Consider the following 22347-nt stretch of genomic DNA (forward strand, 5'->3'; position numbering starts at 1 on the left):
AGTGGCTGATGCCCTTTCTAGGTGTGGTTAGTTTCCTGACTTGGGTTAGACTTATATTTTTTTCTCTCTTCTGGATTGTAACAAACTATAATTATCATATGTTTGTTCTTATGGGTAGGGGTGTTACGTCCCTGTGTTGCGTGTGTTTTGTTTTTGTTTCTTTCCCCGCTTTTCTTGTCTACTTTCACTTCTTAGGTACCCGTGATTGGTCCGGTAATCTGTCAATCATCATCAGCGCTGACGTCATCAATCATCTCTGTCGCCAATGGGAAAAGACCACCTCGGATAAAAGAGAACACCAGACGTTTCTTTCCCACGCACGGCTTTCTGTTGATATCTTGCACAAATTACCTTGCTCTTGTTCTGTAACCCTTTTTGTTTTTTTGTGTTGCTTGATTTTAGTGTATGATTCCATTCTTCTTGTATTCGTTTCTTTTTGTTTTATGTAACTTGAGTATACAGTGTTCCACTGTGTGTTACTAGTCCTGAAAGAGGCGGACAGGTAAGAATGTCACGTGACATACACTGCAACACGTAGGGTTTTTGAGCTGTCTAGTACACTAGGTTAGGGGCGAGTGCCACCCCATGTACTTTTGGTTATGGGTAGTTAGTGGAGACTAGATAGGGCGTCCTGGACGCTGAAGATCTTTGTTTTCTTTCTTTCTTTTCTTAGTTAGGATTAGAGGTTATCTACAAGTTAGACTTCGTTTGGTTTTGTTACTTTATTTTCTTTGGCGCCGTCCACGTCCCCTCTTTCTTTTTTGTGGTATTGATCAGCTTACAGAAATTCTGTATCCACTGTAAATATTTATTGAATATCTTACAGAAACTCTGTATCCACTGTATATATTTATATTCTTTATTGTGTTTGTCTTAGGCTATTTCACCCTTTGCCTATAACCTTTTTGTACAGAATAAAGGTGTTGGCTTTTTGTACAGATACTGGATTGGTGGATGTTGTTTTTTTTGCACAACATGTGGGTTATATATGTTTCTCTTTAATGTCAATTTTAAATGTTGGACCCCCGAACTCCTAGACTATATCGGGGGTCGTAACAGCGCGTAAAGCCCAATTTATACTTCTGCGTCGAACTTATGCCGCAGCTACGTCGTAGGCTGTGTGTAGCGCGCGTACCCTTCGGCGTACCCTGACGTGCACCTCTCCAAAAATGTAACAACGCGTCAACTCTACGCGGATGCAAGCGCTGTGATTGGTCTGCTGGGACCGCTCCCTCGGGTTTCACATGCTCCCTCTGCAAGTGTAATTGCGCGTCAACGCAGACAACGACGCAGAAGTATAAATGAAAACCAACGCGTTTGCTACAGCGCAGAGGCTCCGGCGTAGGTCCGATGCAGAAGTATAAATCAGCCTTAACGCGTCTTTGCATTGACTTAACATTGAAATCACTCGCGCCTGACGCGCTACTCGCGTCCGGTGTGAAGACTGCTCGTCTGGCCACATCTATACAAAACAACTATATAATTTTAATTTGACTAGGAATTAGGCTCAAAAGAAACAGTATGCTGTTGGGAGAGTGTTTTTATATTACCACACAGCAGTGTTCAGTGATTAAATCATTTACTAGATTAACGATCGATCAATCTACAAATTAAACTCACTCATACTGTCATAAATTATTAAAACGTCATCCGAATTTGACAAATAATCAATTTTCTTGTCCCTAATAGTCAACATAATGCAGAGGAAACTGTAAAATGAACTGCAGCAGTGCTAAACTTGCATCATTCTCAAGGTCGGACATCCGGGACTTGTACTCCCATAATGCACTGCGCGCGCATAGCAACGCGGCTAAGGGTAAAACAAACAAGCGCCCGCCATTAAGCAACACGAAGCGGAAGACAAACAAGCGCAAATCCTTAGGCAAATCATGCCGAAAAACTGTTGTGTTGTTGGTTGCACCAACAACAGTGTAAAAAGGAGTGACCTCTCCTTTTATTTGATTCCCAGCGAGGCAACTGAGCCAGAAAGGAGAGAGAAATGGCTCCAGGCGATTGGAAGAGGTGTTAGTTCACACAACACAAAGCCTAGTACAGCCTACTTAAGTTAATGAAAAGTTTATGATAATAATAATATTAAAGTTGTACCGGCAAAAGTGCATGTTCATTGCTGTTCTCGAGTGTCACAAGCACTGATGGGTAGTAACGTGTTAGAAGTAACGTGTTACTGTAATCCGATTACTTTTTTCGGTAACGCTTTAGATTACAGCCCGGAAAGTACTATGTAATTAAATTGAAAGTACAGTGTAACGTTCGGTAATTACAGTGTACCTATAAAGTACTTACGTGTAAGTATAGGGGAACAATATGTAAAGTCTTGGGAATAAAGGTGTAACAACCAGGAAAATACTGTGTAATTAAAACGAAATTACAGTGTAACTTTTGGGAATTACAGTGTACCTATAAAGTACGTACGTGTAAGTATAGGGGAATAATATGTAAAGTTTTGGGAATAAAGGGGTAACAACCAGGAAAATAACAAATTATTTAGGCAAATTATTTAGACTAAGTATTCCATGTAATTACAGGGTAAGTATGACATTGCGGGCTGTAAATTAAAGTGGTGCTTCTTACCCTCTTGTTTCATGTAGTTACAGGGTAAGTATGACATTGCGGGCTGTAAATTAAAGTGGTGCTTCTTACCCTCTTGTTTCATGGTAAGTACAATAAAAACACATGTAGGCCTACACACACAATCTGATATCACTTGGAAAACCTTTATTTGAAAAACAACTTATTTCAAAACAGATTTACAACATATTACACTTCTTATTCTTTTTTTTTTTTTTAAATCAACTTTTCATTTCAAATACTAAAGTCCTGATAGAAAGTAGCATGTTTTGTCCTGTTTTGTTTCTCTTGCATGCACAGCAAAAACTCCAGTGTTAAATGAACTCTCCTGGGAGTTTATATGGCTCCGGACTCAAGAGTGTTAAAGTGTTAAAATACGAGTGTTAAATTAACACTCAAGAGTGTTAAAGTTAATGAGATAATTAAGTGATTCATTGAGTGATGATTGAGCATTATTGAATACACCTGATGTTAACAAGCAGAATCACTGAAGGAGAAAAAGCACAATTTTAAGTCACCATTATGGAGATCAGTGTTTGCTTTAGTTGGGCTTGTGACCCTTACATGTTTAACTTTAATTTGTATTTGGTTGTTGTATCTGAGTTATAACTACCAGATGAACAAAGAGAAAAGTTGATCAGGTGGTGTTGGTTATGTTTTGACATAATCATCAATTGACCTGAATCGCTAAACTCATTTAGAGTCTAATCTCTGGCTTAAATGTATATAGTTAATTACAGCATCACTGTGATTCTACAGCACAAACTCCAAAATTTTCTAAATAATCCAATGGATGTTTTAAAAGTTGTTCTGATGAAGATAAAAAATCTTTCTTTTAGGCACACACAGACATCAAGAATCAGTGTATGAATCTCAACAATGGTGACAAACAGAATATTCAATTAGGAAAAGGAAATTACTTAAACACTTCAGATCATAATTTATTCATACCGCAATGCATGATGGGAGCCATAAATTAGTTTTGATTGGTGGCACCCAGATTGAGATTCACCATTGTTGAGATTCACAGGCTGATTATTGATGGCAGTGTGTCATAATAAATTAATTTTCAAAGTCTTTTGATCAGAACAACTTTTGTGGAATATTTTGGTTTATATTGATAATGCTGAAAATTGTTTGATATAGAATCACAGGGCTGCTGTACAAGGTAGTCATAACTCTTGAAATGAGATTTGTGATTCAGGTCAATTTATGATTATGTCAAAACATAACCTGATCACTTTTTCTCTTTGTTCATCTGGCAGTTATAACTCAGATACAACTGCCAAACAAAATCTAAAGTTAATGATTAAAGGGTCAAGAGACCAACTAAATCGAACACTGATCACCATAACGGTGTCATTTTTTTTTTTGATTTTCTCCTTTGGTGATTCTGCTTGTTAACATCAGGTGTCTTCAATAATGGTCAATCATCACTCAATGAATCACTTAATTAGCTCATTAACTTTAACACTCTTGAGTGTTAATTTAACACTCATATTTTAACACTTTAACACTCTTGAGTCTGGAGCCATATAAACTCCCAGGAGAGTTCATTTAACACTGGAGTTTTTGCTGTGTGGCTTCCTCCTCCTCTTGGTCCTCCTCTTCTTTTTCTATCGTTCCACTGATTTGCCTAATCATAAGAAGGAGTATTTTTCTATTCTGTATTATGTATTAAAAGAAAATACAGTACACCCAGAAATGTTCTCATAATTTACTCATCTTTTCGCTACCGACCAACTGTCACCAGCGAGTGCATGAGAGTCGGCTTCATAGGGTTGGCTTGAATGGCTTCGCGTTTGGTGAAGCTTTAAGCGTCCATTGCATCCTCGCGGGAGTTTGATGTGAAACTCGCGCGAGAACTGGTGTCTCTGTTCTTCTGCATGGTTTGTTTTTCATTAGTATTATCTGTTATTGTTTGTATTTTGTTGTGAGCAATAATAAAAACATTTAAAAAATATATATAATTCAACATTCGGTTTTTCGGTGCGCTTACGTCAAGCTTTAAATTTTCAAGCGTAAACGTACTCAACCCTCTCATGAACACGCAGGTGACAGTTGGTCGGAAGCGATAGTCTACAGTTTAAATTTTTTTTATATTTGGTATTTTTCTTAAAAACGTTTATCGTTTCACTTCAGAAGACATTGATTCATCCATTGGGGTCGTATGGATTACTGTAGTTATTGTTGTATGTGCTGTTGTCAACTTTTAGGAACACATGAGCTTGCATTATATGCATTTACAGAGATTATTTATTTTTCTAAAAACTTTTGTTTGTGTTAATCTGAAGAAGGAAATTTGTATACATCTCGGATGACATCAGGGTAAAAGATGAATAAATGGTGAGGACATTTCTGTAGCCTACTGTAGGCTATTTTCTTTTAACACATAATAGCCTACAGAATAGCAAGAGACATGTCATGGGATTCCTTCTTAAGATTCATCAGTGGAAAGAAAGAAAAAGAAGAGGAACAAGAGGAGGAGGAAACCAAGCAAGCGAAAGTGCTGTAAATCCGTTTTGAAATAAGTTTTTTTTTTTTAAATAAAGTTTTCAGAGTGATGTCAGATTGTGTGTGTGTACATGTGTTTTTATTGTACTTACCCTGTACACAGTAAATTCCACAGTGTTAAATCAACACTGCTCAGAGCAAATATGGTCCCACTCTACAGAGTGTTAAAGTAACACTAAAGCGGTGTTAAAGTTAATGAGATAATTAAGTGATTAATTTAGTGATGATTGAACATTATTGAAGACACCTGCAGTTAACAAGCAGAATCACTGAAGGAGAAAATCACAAATTGTAAGCCACCGTTATGGTGATGGGTGTTTGCTTTAGTTGGGCTCTTGACCCTTATATGTTTACTTTAGAGTTAGTTTGGCTGTTGTATCTGAGTTATAACTGCCAGATGAACAAAGAAAAAAAAAAGTGATCTGATGGTGTTGGTTATATTATGAAATTCATCATTTGAACTTGATCACTGAACTCATTATGATCCTTATTTCTGACTTTGATTTATGTTGTTGGTTACAAAATATCTGTGAATCTGCATAAATATCCAGAATTTTTTATATAATATAAAGGATTTCTTAAAAGTTGTTTAAAACAAAAAAATCTTTCCTTTAGGCACACACAGACTTCAAGATTCAGTCTATGCATCTCAACAATGGTGACGAGCAGAATATTCAATTAGGGAAAGTAAATTAAATAGACAATTCAGATCATAATTTATTCATACCGCAATGCATGATGGGAGCCATTAATGAGTTGTGATTGGTGGCAGCCACTGCAACATGCTTTATTATTGTCACCATTGTTGAGATTCACAGGCTGATTATTGATGTCTGTGTTTCTAAATAAATTAATTTGAAAGTGTTTTGATCAGAACAATGTTTATAAAATATTTTGGATTATAAGTAAAGTATTGAAAATAATATGCTGTTAAAATCACAAAGCTGCTGGTAACAAGATAAACCAAACTATCTGATAAAACATAACCAACACTATCAGATCACACTTTTACTTTGTTCATTTGACTGTTATACATCAATAACAGCAGACAAACAACAGTCAAATTTAAAGTAAACATATAAGGGTCAAGAGCCCAACTAAAGCAAACACCCATCACCATAATGGTAACTTACAATTTATGATTTTCTCCTTCAGTGATTCTGCTTGTTAACATCAGGTGTCTTCAATAATGCTCAATCATCACTCAATTAATCACTTAATTATCTCATTAACTTTAACACCGCTTTAGTGTTACTTTAACACTCTGTAGAGTGGGACCATATTTGCTCTGAGCAGTGTTGATTTAACACTGTGGAATTTACTGTGTACTTTCACTTTTGCCTCAGAGACCCTTTATAATGTCCTATAAATGTGTCGTAATAATCCGCGCAGATTTCAGTTGACGATTCTGTTTAAAGTTATTAATAACAAAACATGAATTAATGACAAAGAAAAGAACAGGATGTGCTTTATATTGAAAATAAATATTAAAAGCGCGATAAGTCGCGAAAGAGAACTGAATTCTTCTGACAGGATGCTGTGCACGCACTCCGAGCGCAACACGGACAAGCATAGTAGCCTTTGTCTTCGGTTGCGCGCCTAAACGGCCAAATAAACACAGAAATATTTCAAAATGCCAACCCAGCTAGCAGGGAACGTTCTCAGAACGTTGGCTAACATTCCCTACAAGTTTGGTTAATGTTTTAAAGAAAACATTTGAATGTAATGTTCAAAGAATGTTTTAAGGATGTTTTCTCATTTCAAATAATGTTTCTATAAGGTTAAATGTAAAATTTTAACTGTACACGTTTTAACACGTTTTAACTGTAATATTTTGAGGATGTTTTTAGAGAATGTTATCCTACACAGCAAAAACTCCAGTGTTAAATTAACTCTCCTGGGAGTTTATTTGATCCACACTCAAAGGGTTAAAGTGTTAAAATATGAGTGTTAAATGAACACTGAAGAGTGTTAAAATTAATGAGATAATTAAGTTATTAATTGTGTGATGATTAAGTATTATTGAAGACACCTGATGTTAACAAGCAGAATCACTGAAGGAGAAAATCTAATTTTAAGTCACCATTATGGTGATTCGCGTTTGCTTTAGTTGGGCTCTTGACCCTTAAACTATTAACTTTAGATTTTGTTTGGCTGTTGTAACCGAGTTATATCAGTCAGATGAACAAAGAGAAAAGGTGATCAGGTGGTGTTGGTTATGATTTGACATAATCATCAATTGACCTGAATCGTTAAACTCATTTACATTTAGTCATTAAGCAGATGCTTTTATTTAAAGCAACTTACAGAGGACTAAAGTTTAGAGAGTTATGTTTGCCTTGTTGATTACAGCAGCCCAGTGATTTTATAGCATACGATTTGTAGCATTTTCTATAGAATAAAAAATATTTCTTAAAAGTTCTGTTCAAAAGATTTTGAAAAAATGTTGTATTTAGACACACAGACATCAAGATTCAGCCTGTGAATCTCAACAATGGTGACAATAATAAAGCATGTTGCAGTGCATTCTGGGTGCCACCAATCAAAACTCATTCATGGCTCCCATCATGCATTGCGTTATGAATAAATTATGATCTGAATTGTCTTAGTAATTTCCTTTTCCTAATTAAATATTTAGTTTGTCTTGAGATTCATACACTCAATCTTGATGTCTGTTTGTGCCTAAACAAATATTTTATTTTTTAATCAAAATAATTTTTAAGAAATACTTTGGATTATATTGAAAATTCTGGATCTCATTTTTTAGAATCACAGGGATGCTGTAATCAACAATATAAATCTAAGTCAGAGATTAGACTCTAAATGCATTTTGTGATTCAGGTCAAATGATGATTATATCAAAACATAACCAACAACATCTGATCACTTTTTCTCTTTGTTCATCTGGCAGTTATTACGTGTAGTGTTGTTTTTGGCAGCCTGTTTTCAATTTAGTTTTAGTCTAGTCTTTGTGTCAAGCTGTCGTTTTAGTTTTTATTAGTTTTAGTCACGTTCATACTCTTTTTAGTCTAGTCAAGTTTTAGTCGACGAAAACTGATGACATTTTAGTCTAGTTTTAGTCAACGAAAACTGATGACATTTTAGTCTAGTTTTAGTCGACGAAAACTGATGACATTTTAGTCTAGTTTTAGTCAATGAAAATTGTATTTTAGTCTCTTTTTAGTAATGCAATTCTATTTAACCCAGTCAATATAGAATTTCAAACAAGGTTTTCTTATTATATTTAGTATATTTAGGGCTGTGACGGTGGCAGTTTTTTTTTTTACCACCGCAGTAATGGACCAACTACCGGCGGTGGTTGGGGTGTTATTTAAAAAAAAAATTTAAAAAAATAACTCGTTTTATATTTCCACACAAAGACGCGTGATAGCCTATAGCCTATACTCTGCGCTCTGAGAGGGATGTCGGACACGAGCAGGAAAGAGACCATCGATCTCTTTATGATATCTTCGTGTTTTCTACTTGATGTAAATTGGTCTGAAGAGCGAATTTTATCCTCCACAAGGGCGAAATATTTAGGCTATATGTTTGAGATTGCGCTACCAGAGAAAGTGAAACTAAAAATCACCCGCGCGTGTGAAACGCGTTTTACAACTAAACTTGACGCGCCCTATGTCTAATATAACAAGCACAAACTGTGTTAAAAAGAATTTGACATGCAAGTACAAATGTAGGCTATCTGTCCTACAGCGTTTTTCTACTTTACCACAGTAAAGAATACGAATATAATAGGCCTAATTAAAAGCGAACCAATGAAGAAATGTTTATAATCCCTTTAGAAAATGGGTGAGACGTGAGTGAAGATTTGGGAAAAGAAACAAGAGATTCCATGCAGGGATGAGTCATGAATTTTGGATATTCGATTAGTTTATTTAATTATAGAATATCGAATAGGTGGTGCGATTATTCTCTAAAATAAAATCTCCATGTTCTGGTGCTGATGCGGTGACGCGTTCATGTAACCGCGGGTGACGCTGCCAATAACATACAGCTGTCACAAAGAATCGGCAAAAGTAATGATTATGAATGTGTCAAATATATCAATGAGACATTTTAATAAAATAACTAATGGAGTAATATTGTTAAATTCGCTGATAATCGGGTGACCAGATCGCAAACCAGAATTTAAAGCCGACAAAGCTATGGGTTCACGCACAACTCCCTCATTCGTCGTGACGTTATAACATTTCGTCTCGTCTCGTTTTGGTCAACGAAAATTAAGAGACATTTTAGCATAGTTTTTATTTTGTAAACCACATTTAGTCTCGTTTTTATTCGTCAACGATATTGCATTATACATGTATTTTAGTCATCGTCACATGACCAGCATTTACGTCTCGTCTCGTCTCGTTTTCGTCAGGTGATAACGGTTCGTTGACGACAATATTTCATCATAATTTTCGTTGACGAAAGCAACACTAATTACGTGTAAGTGTGTCCTTACAACAGCCCCAAAAAATCGTACGTTAAAAATGTAAGGGTCAAGAGCCCAACTAAAACAAACACTGATCACCATAATGGTGACTTAAAAATAGTGATTTTCTCCTTCAGTGATTCTGCTTGTTAACATCAGGTGTCTTCAATAATGATCAATCATTACTCAATTCATCACTTAATTATCTCATTAACTTACATCACTTGAGTTTTTGCTTTGTACGTTTTAGGAGAACGTTCTGGGAACCAAAATAAAACTACCCGCTGAAAACATCATTAGAACTTCATGGTAATGTTCTCAGAACGTTTTTAGAACAAAATATTTCTTGCTGGGAAGTCGAGTATTCACGTAAACACAGCAGATGTAAGTACTGTGTGCATTCACTCTCTCTCACACACACACACGCTCACAAAAGAGTATTTATGCTCATCACTTGGTAACTCAACCTCACAGTGAAAGCCCTGCACAATTAATTCCATATTGCAACTTATTTATTGTTTGCTGAATATTTGTTTGGTTTTAGTTGTCTATGGACCGTTTTTTTTTAATTTTTTTTTTTTTTTTTACTGTGGCTCTTTTGGAAAAATGCATTATCCAAAAATGAAAAAATGGCTCTTTGGTCAAAAGACCCCTGATATAGCGCCTTTCACAGACATGTAACGTTGCAAATCGCTTTACATGAGTGTTTTATTACCGACATACATTCGCATACACAGGTATCATTCATCATTAATACAAAGTAGTCCGTTAGTATCCATAACTGACATAATCCACAGCAAAACTTCTGTGAATAGATACCTTTTTGATTTGCCTCGGGCTTTGCCTTCGGTTTGTTTTACCCTTCAAACATGGCGGCGGCTTGTTGCTATGCAGGTCACATGATTTGTGACGTAACGCCGACCAAGAGAATAAAACTACAACACTCGACCTATAAATGTATGAATTAAACTCACTGAGACTGTCGACAGTTTCTTTTCCATGCATTATTTTATTATATCCATGTTTGTGGTTAGTTACAGTCAAATCATAAACAGTGAAATCGCCCTTGAACTCTTCTGTCTTGCCTGCACTGCACTCGAGGGTGACGGGAGCTGAGCTCAACTGAAAGGCTTCTTTCCTATTGGTTGTCGCTCGAAATTTAGTTGCTGTGTGTGGTTGTTAAATAAAGTGTCTTGTGTTTATGTGCTCAGTGATATGTTAATAACAATATTAAAATTAAAAACAATATTAAAAAAACTCACTGTTGTAGGTCTCGAAAGAAACTAATGCATTTTGTGATGTAGATGACCTAGATAGGCTTTTACACTTTTTTAAAATGAGACTCTATAAATCGAGGGGATGGGGGGCCTACAAAACCTCTCAGCCCGGGGGCCTAACATTAGGTTAAGGCGGCTCTGATTTTGCCTGTACATAAAGGAAACTTCGTTATGTAATCGCAGATTAAAATCTATAAATCAAAATATTTATTGCATTTATGAAGAAAAGATTCAGCTCTATTGCCTATTGCCTCAATGGTGTAGAGTGTCTTTGGGTGGATTGCTGAGGCGGATTGCCAGAAACAGCCATTAGGATTGTTTGTGTTTTGGTTTTAGTGACTTAAGAGTTATCTTGACTACTCCTAACATTTTACAGATTTAGGAGCTGGATTTAGTGTTAAAATGCTTTACTCTTAGAGCAAAAATGTACACAGTAAATTCCACAGTGTTAAATCAACACTGCTCAGAGCAAATATGGTCCCACTCTACAGAGTGTTAAAGTAACACTAAAGCGGTGTTAAAGTTAATGAGATAATTAAGTGATTAATTTAGTGATGATTGAACATTATTGAAGACACCTGCAGTTAACAAGCAGAATCACTGAAGGAGAAAAGCACAAATTGTAAGCCACCGTTATGGTGATGGGTGTTTGCTTTAGTTGGGCTCTTGACCCTTATATGTTTACTTTAGAGTTAGTTTGGCTGTTGTATCTGAGTTATAACTGCCAGATGAACAAAGAAAAAAAAAGTGATCTGATGGTGTTGGTTATATTATGAAATTCATCATTTGAACTTGATCACTGAACTCATTATGATCCTTATTTCTGACTTCGATTTATGTTGTTGGTTACAAAATAACTGTGAATCTGCATAAATATCCAGAATTTTTGATATAATATAAAGGATTTCTTAAAAGTTGTTTAAAACAAAAAAATCTTTCCTTTAGGCACACACAGACGTCAAGATTCAGTCTATGCATCTCAACAATGGTGACGAGCAGAATATTCAATTAGGGAAAGTAAATTAAATAGACAATTCAGATCATAATTTATTCATACCGCAATGCATGATGGGAGCCATTAATGAGTTGTGATTGGTGGCAGCCACTGCAACATGCTTTATTATTGTCACCATTGTTGAGATTCACAGGCTGATTATTGATGTCTGTGTTTCTAAATAAATTAATTTGAAAGTGTTTTGATCAGAACAATGTTTATGAAATATTATTTAAAGTATTGATAATCATATGCTGTTAAAATCACAAAGCTGCTGGTAACAAGATAAACCAAACTATCTCAATAAGTTTCATTTTTCAGATCACAGCATGATTATGTCAAAACATAACCAACACTATCAGATCACACTTTTACTTTGTTCATTTGACTGTTATACATCAATAACAGCAGACAAACAACAGTAAAATGTAAAGTAAACATATAAGGGTCAAGAGCCCAACTAAAGCAAACACCCATCACCTTAATGGTAACTTACAATTTGTGATTTTCTCCTTCAGTGATTCTGCTTGTTAACATCAGGTGTCTTCAATAATGCTCAATCATCACTAAATTAATCACTTAATTATCTCATTAACTTTAACACCGCTTTAGTGTTACTTTAACACTCTGTAGAGTGGGACCATATTTGCTCTGAGCAGTGTTGATTTAACACTGTGGAATTTACTGTGTAGGAGTCCTAAAATTAGGACTGACACACCTTTTATTTTCAAGAGTTTCAGCCCCAGTTTCGTAGGCCTTCCTGGTATTGTTTAACTCTATAGTCTGATTAAAATAATAGTCAAGCCAAATGCAAACAAACTTCTAAGCATCAACAACTAAAATATGCTAATTACTGTACACTTATGGTACATGTAATGTTGCTTTACAATGTAGTAGAATCAATATACAATGTTATCTAACAAATGGTTAATTTACAGTACTTCAGAAAGTTTTTTAAATCAGCCATTTTCTTACCTTTTCCTCTGCTGTAAAATGTGTGTAATTCACTTTGTAATCTTTGATCAATGGTCTCTTTGTTGTACTCCGCTTTAGAAAATGAATACTAAATGAATAAAAGTAACCATAAATGAAAGCTGAAAGAGTAATAGCTGTTATATTTACCCCATGTGAATTGTCCTTGTTGGAAGATTGAAGTGTGATCTTTGTTTCCTCCTTCTACTCCTTTTTATGGGAGGGGTGGGTGTGAAAAAGAGAATTCTTCTCAGAAAAAGAGAATTCTTTTCAGAAAGTTGCCAGATGTTTTCCATTATCACACATTTTTTAGCACCCACACTACTGGGTGTGGGTCACATTTTTTTTTTTTATCTTGACAAACTTTACCAATTGTCATGGTGCGCAGGTCTGTATTGTTCATCTTGCTTGTCTTGTTGTGTTTTCTGTCACCTGTTGCTAGGTAACGCTTCTTAGCCAATGAGCTAATCAGCTCTGTGTACCTGAAGCTCGTCAGGACTGCCTTTATATGTGGTGTGTTTGCTCTTGTCTTTTTTCAGATCGTTTGGTGTTCATGCCTGCTGTTTTTCCCCGTCCAGTTTTGTTTTTCACTTCTCTGTGCCATTTGTTTCCTTGCTGCCAAGGCCTGCCATTCACCATCTTCTACTCACGATTCTGACTATCTTGCTTGATTATTCTCTGTTTATAAATCAATGGACTTTTCTGCATTTGCGACTGGATCCTGAGTTGTTCCCTGACACCAATGTTGTTATTTTAACTGCCATAAATGGTGAACTAAGAGAAATGTTTCTGCAATTTTGTGTCTGAAATATCTGCTTTGAATTTTTTGTTATGTTTGACATTTCCTTTTAGAGTTGACTTAGGGCGCTTTCACACTGGCAGTTTAGTGCGGACCGGGGCACGGTTCGCATGAAAAATCGCTAATGTGAACGCTGTCATCGGACCCGGGTGCGCACTAGAGTACCGAACCCGAGACTACCTGGAGGAGGTGGTCTGAGCTCGGTTGCTCCCGAACCGTGGCGCGGTTCGCGTTAATGTGCAAGCAACACGGACTCGGGTGCGCGCTTGTTCAGGAAGTATAGTATCCCGCGCATGCGTATCACTGTCGATATCATTGTTTCCTCACACACGACAACCATGAGTGGCAGGGGAACGTTGTGGGACACTGAAGAGGTGATGTCTCTCACTATGTTGTGCATAATAGCACCAAAAAAACAGACAAATTCAGCTATGCTCAGTCGAGTTGTATTATCCATGCATTTTCCGTGTGCGTTTGCGATGACGTAAGATCACTGCAAACGCACCTGGGTTCGATACAACTAATTGAGTGTGAAACCAGACCAACGCTGCGGGGGGCGCCGGGAACGAGCGCACTCGGGTTCGGACCGCAGCAAACGAACCCAGTGGAAAAACGCCCTTAAAGGTGGTATCAGTGATGTCAGGCCCAAAAATATTTTTATCACATTCATCTAATCTTTCCTAACGATCCGCTAGCTGCCCGCCCCATAAGCATGCCGTCAAAAAAACGCGTCTCTGTAGGCAGCCTACACAGCAAAATCCCCAGTGTTAAATTAACACTCCTCAGTGTACATATGTGTCCACACTACAGGGTGTTAAAATTAACACTGAAGCAGTGTTGAAGTTAATGAGATAATTAAGTGATTAATTAAGTGATGATTGGCCATTAGTGGTGACACCTGATGATAACAAGCAGACTCACTGAAGGAAAGAGAAAAAACAATAACAGAAAAAAGAGAAACACAAGAACTACTGACTTTGAACCATTATTGCACTTATTATTTGACCAGTTTGACTTTATTTCTGTCATACATCTACACACGGTCTCATTTAGATTTAACAGAAGTTTAGATGGTAATGTTTTATGGAATGTTTCGTTTTATGTCACCATTATGGTGACCAGTAGTTGCTTTAGTTGGGCTCTTGACCCTTTACTATTTAACTTTAGTATCTCTCTGGCTGCTCCAACTCTGTGCTTATAGAGCATATGTGTTGTGGCAAGACAAACTATGATTTGGGCCGTGTTTCCCGAAAGCATCGCCAGTCTAATTTGATCGTATAGACCATTTGTTGCAGTTGGTCTGTGATCAAGTTAGGCTTGAGATATTATTGGAAATGCAGACCTGGTTATGTTTTGATGATGAAATTACTAGCAGCCTGATTTACTGATGGCACCTGTCATTATAAACTGATTATCTAAATGTTTTATTAATTTTTCACTACAGTAGTTACTTCCAGCAATGTTTTAGAAATCTGAAGGTTTTAAAATCACACACAGACATCAAGAATCTACATATGAATCTCAACAATGGTGACAATCAAACAAATGCTTAATGTTGCAGTGCATGATAGGAGCCACCAATCAGAACGCATCAATGGCTGACATCATGCATTGCAGCATGAATAAATTATGCAACTGAATTGTCCTGTAATTTTCATTGTTTTTTCTGTTGGCTTTTATTTTGCTATTGTTTTGTTCTGACTTTAGTAGCTTGTTTTGTGATGTTCAGAGTTGATCTGTTTATCACTAGTTTGTTTTTTGTCACCATTGTTGAGATTCATATGCTGATTCTTGATGTCGGTGTGTTTAAACACAATAACTTCTTTGCTCAAAGTATTTTCAACATTTTTCATATTGCTGTTGGATCTCAAACTGTAGAATCTCAGAGCTACAATCACCAATACTAAAACAAGACATCAAGCATATAGTAAAAAATGTAGACTCTGAATGACATCAGTGAACCAGGACACTACATGATGATGACATCATTATCACCAAAACATATTGTGAGCAGGTTATGCTTTCTCTTGCAGTAACAAATGTGCTTTATAAACACAGAGTTGTAGCAACCAGAGAAAAACTAATATTAAAAAATGAAAAGGGTCAAGAGCCCAACTAAAGCAAACACTGACCACCAAAATGGTAACTTGAAAAGAAAAATTCCATAAAACATTACCGTCTAAACTTCTGTTAAATCTCAAGAACTTTTGTCGATGTATGACAGAAATAAAGTCAAACTGGTAATAATAAGTGCAACAATGTGTAATGACTCGAAGTCAGTTGTAGTTCTTGTGTTTGTCTTTTTTCTGTTATTGTTTTTTCTCTTTCCGTCAATGATTCTGCTTATTAACATCAGGTGTCACCACTAATGGCCAATCATCACTTAATTAATCACTTAATTATCGCATTAACTTCAACACTGCTTCAGTGTTAACTTAATAATCTCATTAACTTCAACACTGCTTCAGTGTTAATTTTAACACCCTGTAGTGTGGACACATATGTACACTGAAGAGTGTTAATTTAACACTGGGGATTTTGCTGTGTAGGCTCTGAGATCTGCACACAAAAACAAATGGTTTAGCCAAACACTCAAAACCAAAACAAATAGTGTTCCAACCAATCACCGATAGGGGGAGGGTGCTGTGAGGTTTTGTGCTTGTGCACGGCTGCACGCGAAGTCAGAGCTGAAGAAAAAGCTGGCTCAAAACCTCACAACACCCTCCCCCTGTCGGTGATTGGTTGGAACACTATTTGTTTTGGTTTTGAGTGTTTGGCTAAACCATTTGTTTTTGTGTGCAGATCTCAGAGCCTAGGCTGCCTACAGAGACGCAGTTTTTAGACAGCATGCTTATGGGGCGGGCAGCTAGCGGATTGCTAGGAAAGATTAGATGAATGTGATAAATATATTTTTGGGCCTGAAATCACTGATACCACCTTTAACGTTATGTTACCGTCATATTGTTATGTGTGGAATATTGGTTGTATAATGGCACTGGTTTTTGCCAAGGCAGCAGTTTCTTTTCTTGCATTGGGGATTTATGCCCAGACATGACAACAGAGCTGAAAGTTAGTGAAAAGAAGTCATATTGTGAAAAAAAATTCCATTACATTCAAAACATCTCGGGTTATGACTGTAACCCTTGTTCTCTGAGAACAGGGAACAAGACACTGCGTCCTGAGACACTTTGGGGAACGCCTCAGCGTGACTGATGACTGAAGTACTGTATAATCACGGCAATCGTATTGGCCGGCGACAGCCATGACGTCACTACTAGTGCGACCAGGAAGTATAAAAGGACACCTAGAGAACATATCTTCCACTTATTCGTCTGAAGGGACTGTGCAGGCAACCCGGAGGCATGACGACGAGACGCAGTGTTTCATTCCCTCTTCTCAGGGAACAAGGGTTACAGACGTAACTCGAGACATTCCCTTTTGAATGGGAACTCTCACTGCGTCCTGAGACACTTTGGGGAATGAAATACCCACGCTGCCATGCTGAGGGGATGTTTGCCAATCATGGCTGTGACAAGTACAAAACACATTTAACTCAGAGTTAAATTTCCCTACTAGTACGCATTCATGCTTAAAGAGGAAGCACCTTTGTGATTTCACACGAAGGCCACGGGTGAAAAATTAACTGGGGATTAGGACAAAAATGCACCTGCACATTTAAACTAAATCTAGTAATAAAGTGAAAATTAAATGAAGTGTCGATTGCGTGCTTGCGGCATTAAATTTAGATCTTCTTATGTTGCATCATACTTTTTACGTGTTTTACACGGTTTTACAGCGTTGTGCACTATAACCAATCACACAAAATCTGTTATAATTGCCAATCAGTTCAGAGGCATGAAAATTAGTAATCGCTGAAACAACAGAGTTTTGTTCAGTGCGCGAGCTGAACTAAATTCTGACTGAATTCCGCACTCTCGCGAATACTCTCATCATAAACCAATAAACAGATTTGGTGATTGTGCTCTTGAGAGCATCGTAACTAATATAAATGTTTTTTCTATTTACAATGTATTTTTGCAGCGTTGAGCAATGTATCCGATCACAAATATATCTGATGATTTCTTGAACGCAATGGCCAATCAGACGTATTTAAGTTAGAATCCCCTCACCACTCAAAAAGCCAGAGTCTTTGTCCAATGTTGAGATCTGCACACTCAAATCCTCTCGTTATAGTAACAAAAAAGTGTAGACATTATGTAGGCTAAATAAGATATTCATTGTACAGTCAGCTTAATCGGTTAGCAGAACTTTTGTGAGATCGCGATGGATTAAGATGAGTGACAGCTTAGTGATTATAAGGGAGCGTTTTTATGTAAGCAATAAGGTACGAGCGACAGTGCTGTATCGTGAATAAGTGCCTGCAACCACTTCAGCCGTGACTTATTCACAATAGAGCACTAGTCTCGAGTACCTTTTTGCTTTTATAAACCGGTTACCACACAATACAAATATTAAAGCCAAAAAATATGTAGGCCTATCAATGCAACTTTCATGATGTAAAATCACAAAACACTTCTTCCGCTGGAAAGAATAATCCCTGACAGTGAGCAGCAACAGAAGTTCATTATTTCAGCATTAGATGGCGGCAAAGACTCTTTATAAGTGAGTCAGTGGGTAGAGAAGTCTTTTATATTGAAAGGACTGAAACTTGTGAACACGGAGAAGCAAGACACAACTGACAAATGACTAGTGCTGCGTCTCAGTTCGCCTACTTATACTACACCCTAAAAGTATGTACTCTTTTTGTGAAGAAAAAGTAGATATTTTTGAGTGTGTAGCAGAAGAGTAGACAAGCTTTGGGACAAACCAACACGTCATACAATTGCGTCTTTAACGGTTGCTTTTTGTCGCACCCTGTCACGCAAACTGACCTGTCAATCATCTTGTCAAAGATAAAATACTATCGGAGTGAAATGCAGAAGTACGTTGATCTGCAGTCGCGGGTCTTTCATGTGGAGACTCTCCTCACACTATACAGTCCGAAACATATAGGTGCGACTTGACTTCTCACACTATACGTGTGAAATATGTGCGATAAACCCCCGTGCCGGATTGCGCCGTATCCAGAGATCCTAAAAAGAGTCGCACGAGTCAGAATTCGGCTCAAAATCAGACGAATATCGCACAGTGTATGCCCGCCTTTACTTGAACACACACGTCACTACGCAACAAATGAACTCCGCGCTTGTTAATTTGCATTGAAGCAATAGGAAGATTAAAAAAACATGATAATGTGGCGATACTTGTCTTGGTTAACTAACAGCAAAGAAAAAAGGAAAGACCCGCCAAGCAACGAAGGAAACCAAGAAAAGAAAATTCGAAGTTTTGATACCAAGTGGCAAACTGGGTCCGAGTGGCTCTTCTTCGACTCAACAAGTGTAGGCCTATATATTTGTGTTGTATTGATCTATCCACCTAAAATACAATTTTGTTGAAAATTATGAGGATGAAAGAGGAAGGGAGCAGATGGCTGGATGACGGGATTTAGTTTGAATAAGATGATTGAATAATGATGATTGAACAATATTGAATAATATTGTATGAAATCCAAATTTTATAATAAATGAATAAATATATATATAGCACTATTAGAAGTTCTGAATGGCCGTTAAAAAATTGTTTAGCCATATTGGCCGGTGAGTGAAAAAGTTAATTTCAAACCCTGTATACAGTATTTTAATAAATAGTATGGTAATATAAACAAATGACTTTCAGGTGACAATAAATTAAGAAACACAAAGTGGACCATTCTAACGAATTTTAACTAGGGGAGAGCGGGGCACAAAGTAACGCTTTTTGACTTTCTCAGTTTGTGTAAATCTACTTATTTATTTTTTCCCACATTAATTTCCCACATGTCTAGTACAATTATGTGGTATTGTTTTATAAATACAGTATATACTTTTTTCTGGATATACCCCGAAAGAATGGAAGTGAAATGTGACAACATGCCCCATAGGTGGGGTACATTGTAACATGTGTGGGGCACATTGTAACATGACATATGACAGCTTAAAATGTTATCTGATAATAAAAAAAATATACAAGACAAACTAAAATATTTTCTAAATAAAATACAATAAAAAAACTTTTTCATATAAAATAATGGCAATTTTTAATAATTAAATATAAACTCATTTTTGAGTTTGACTACGAACACATGAAAACACAGCTATACAACATAGTTCAAAACAAATAAATAATTAGTAATTTCTGAACATTGACTCTCAGTCTTTATTCACCTTTTTCTCACGTTTTCTCAATAAAATTAATAAAAGTATAGAATATAATAGCATATTTCTAATAGGGGCACATTGTAACACAGTGTTACAACATGACCCGCCTCCACAACTGGGATTTAAACCCGGCTAGTGTCTTCTGCTAGTTAGCGAAGCATTAAATAACTATCTCAACTGTTAAATAACATATTGGAGATTAAAATAATATCAGATTTGTCTAATTTTAAATAAACACAAAAAATAGAGATGAAAAATTAACGTAAGTAAGAAATTTACTTTTGCTGTGGTTTAATAAATGTCTATGGATATCTTCCCCAAAAAAATAATTTTGGCACAATTTTTTCTGTATATAGTGTTGATATGGCAACTAGTTTCGTCATCCTAGCATGTGTGGAAGTATTTAAAACAAGTGTGTTACAACTAGCCCCGTGTTACGTTGTGCCCCGCGCTCCCCTACATTTGTTTTAGCCTGGATCTAGTAGATTACGTTTTGTTTTACTTACCCAAAACTGGTTGTAAGGAACAAATTTCTGTAAATATGCTTTGAAATAATTCTGAAAAGCAATAAAAACATTTACCGGACTTGACATGACTAGATACAGGAGGAGTGCAGGAGTGCATTTATTAAATAGCCTTAGCCTGATTAGAAACATTAAACAGGTGTTATGACAAGCCAAAGGAAAGGACATTTACTGCTTCTTAAGAAACCTGAGGGATTAAAGACCTTGAATGGAGACAATTTCTTAACTTAGTTCATTCCAGCATTTACCGAGAATACTAACTTGCACAAAGTCAGAATGAGGCTAAATATAATTCTTAATTGAACATAACGTTATAAAACAAGCCATCCAAATAAAGTAAATGAAATATAAAGAATATAAATGAGTAAAATATGTATATATATCAAGATAAAAATTTTAATAAATCATAGGAATACACACAATATTAATGAAGTACAACACAGGTGTTTTCTCTGGAAGTCGTTGCATTATTGGCATTGGCCAGACTCTCAGTAACCTCTCACATAACACAATACTATTGCTTTTCTGAAATTCATATTCAAAACAAATAAATTCCAAACACATGCTAGATTAATTATTAAAAGATGATCGAAGAATGTTGTGTGTAAAATAATAAAGCAAGCTACTGTAAATAATGTCTAGGAACAACTGTAGGGCTTTGGTGAGTTTTCTCATTCATGTTGATCAGATCCATTAGATCTGGACTGTGAACCGTCTATGTGAAGTCTATGTCAAGTGCAACTGGTCCATTCATTGAGAATCCGATGAAGAATGTGACTCTTGTGCCATATTCTTTATGTAACTGGCTTTTGAACATTGGATCAACCATAACATTCACATCTTCAACCCAGATCAAATTGTTGCGAATTTCACCAGAAACTCTGCGAAGCTTCTTACTGTATCTCACTTGTTTCCATATTCTTTCACTATTCCACTGAGTTGAGATGTTCTGCCCTGATCCTAACCAGCTGTTAATATCCCTCTGGGAAATCAGGCCACCATAACCTTTGTCCTTCCCAAGGTAAAAATGGACAGCTGCTCTCTTTCCATTAGATAAAAGTTTCAGCTCTTTTGAGTATGACGTCTTCATTTGTGACACAAATGTAGGTAATTCACTGTTATCCTTTTGCCATAACAACAAAACTGTGATGTAGTGCAATGGCAGAATCTCACCGGCGTGAGTGATTGCTTTCACTAAGTATTCACAAAGGTCTTGGTAGGGTGTGATGTACCGAGATGCAGGGTTGATGTTAGCAAGAATTACATTTGCATAGATCAAGTTGACAATGTCCATTGCCTCTTGTGAGTTCTTCAGAATGAAATCATACTGCCGGATGATCTCTTCAAGAGTTGATGCAGAGTCTTCCTCATACAAATACTCCAGTAGGCCAGTATAGGAATCACCCTTGTTCCTCTCCAGATATTCGCGTGTCTGCTCAATTTTAACCGTGTTGCTTAAGTGGTCATTGATGAATAGCTCTATCCATTGTGTTTTCCCTTCCCAAAAGAGCTCAGTATACAGTTGAAAGTACCTGGAAACCTTGCAAATGGTCAGTTCTTTTTGTTTGTCTTCCTCAGCGAAAAAAGGAATCAAGTTGACATATTGTTTTTTGAAAAAATCAACATGCTGCTTCATTGTGTCTTTTAGTTGAAGAAGAAAGCACTTGTGCTTTTGCAATACATCACAATATTGCTTAAGTTTACAATTCTTTCTCGACAAATCCTCAAAGGTAATTTTTCCCAAGAAGACTTGAGTAAGGCAATTATTGTAAGTAAAACCTGAGATAAATGGTCTTTTTTGCAGTATTTGTATGACAGTAGCTGCAGTTTGAAGTTCACCGAGATGGCCAGCAGTGTTGAAAGTATTATAATCATTTTGTCTTTGCAGTCGAGCCATGGCCTCTTTGTCTGCAGTTTGTTGTGTTTCTTTGCAAGCTTCTGCTGCAGACTCAGCCAATGTAAGATACCTATCAAGACTATCTGGCT

The 22347-nt window shown here is 36.5% G+C and overlaps 1 protein-coding gene and 2 long non-coding RNA genes across 3 annotated transcripts in view; 1 reads left to right on the top strand and 2 right to left on the bottom strand.

Moving 5' to 3' along the window:
* The window catches only part of LOC309478300, a 175395-nt gene extending 163026 nt beyond the window's left edge, over nt 1-12369 (bottom strand). Inside the window, exons 1-2 of the long non-coding RNA XR_014198928.1 lie at nt 12179-12369; nt 6073-6108 (exon numbers count right to left, since the gene is read on the bottom strand). This is a non-coding gene — a long non-coding RNA (uncharacterized lncRNA). The remainder of the gene's footprint in view (nt 1-6072; nt 6109-12178) is intronic.
* Nucleotides 1-22347, bottom strand: part of LOC309477335 (sterile alpha motif domain-containing protein 9-like) — a 112260-nt gene that overhangs the window by 80689 nt on the left and 9224 nt on the right. The window contains 1 exon segment of the mRNA XM_082140551.1: nt 12785-12856. The gene's annotated coding sequence lies outside the window, so the exon portion shown is untranslated.
* On the top strand, nt 10963-12655 carry LOC309478271. Its single transcript, XR_014198919.1, has 2 exons — nt 10963-11248; nt 12505-12655. It is a non-coding gene; the product is annotated as an uncharacterized lncRNA (long non-coding RNA).

This window comes from Leuciscus leuciscus, assembly GCF_965113295.1.
Source record: "Leuciscus leuciscus genome assembly, chromosome: 1".
Lineage (NCBI taxonomy): Eukaryota > Metazoa > Chordata > Actinopteri > Cypriniformes > Leuciscidae > Leuciscus > Leuciscus leuciscus.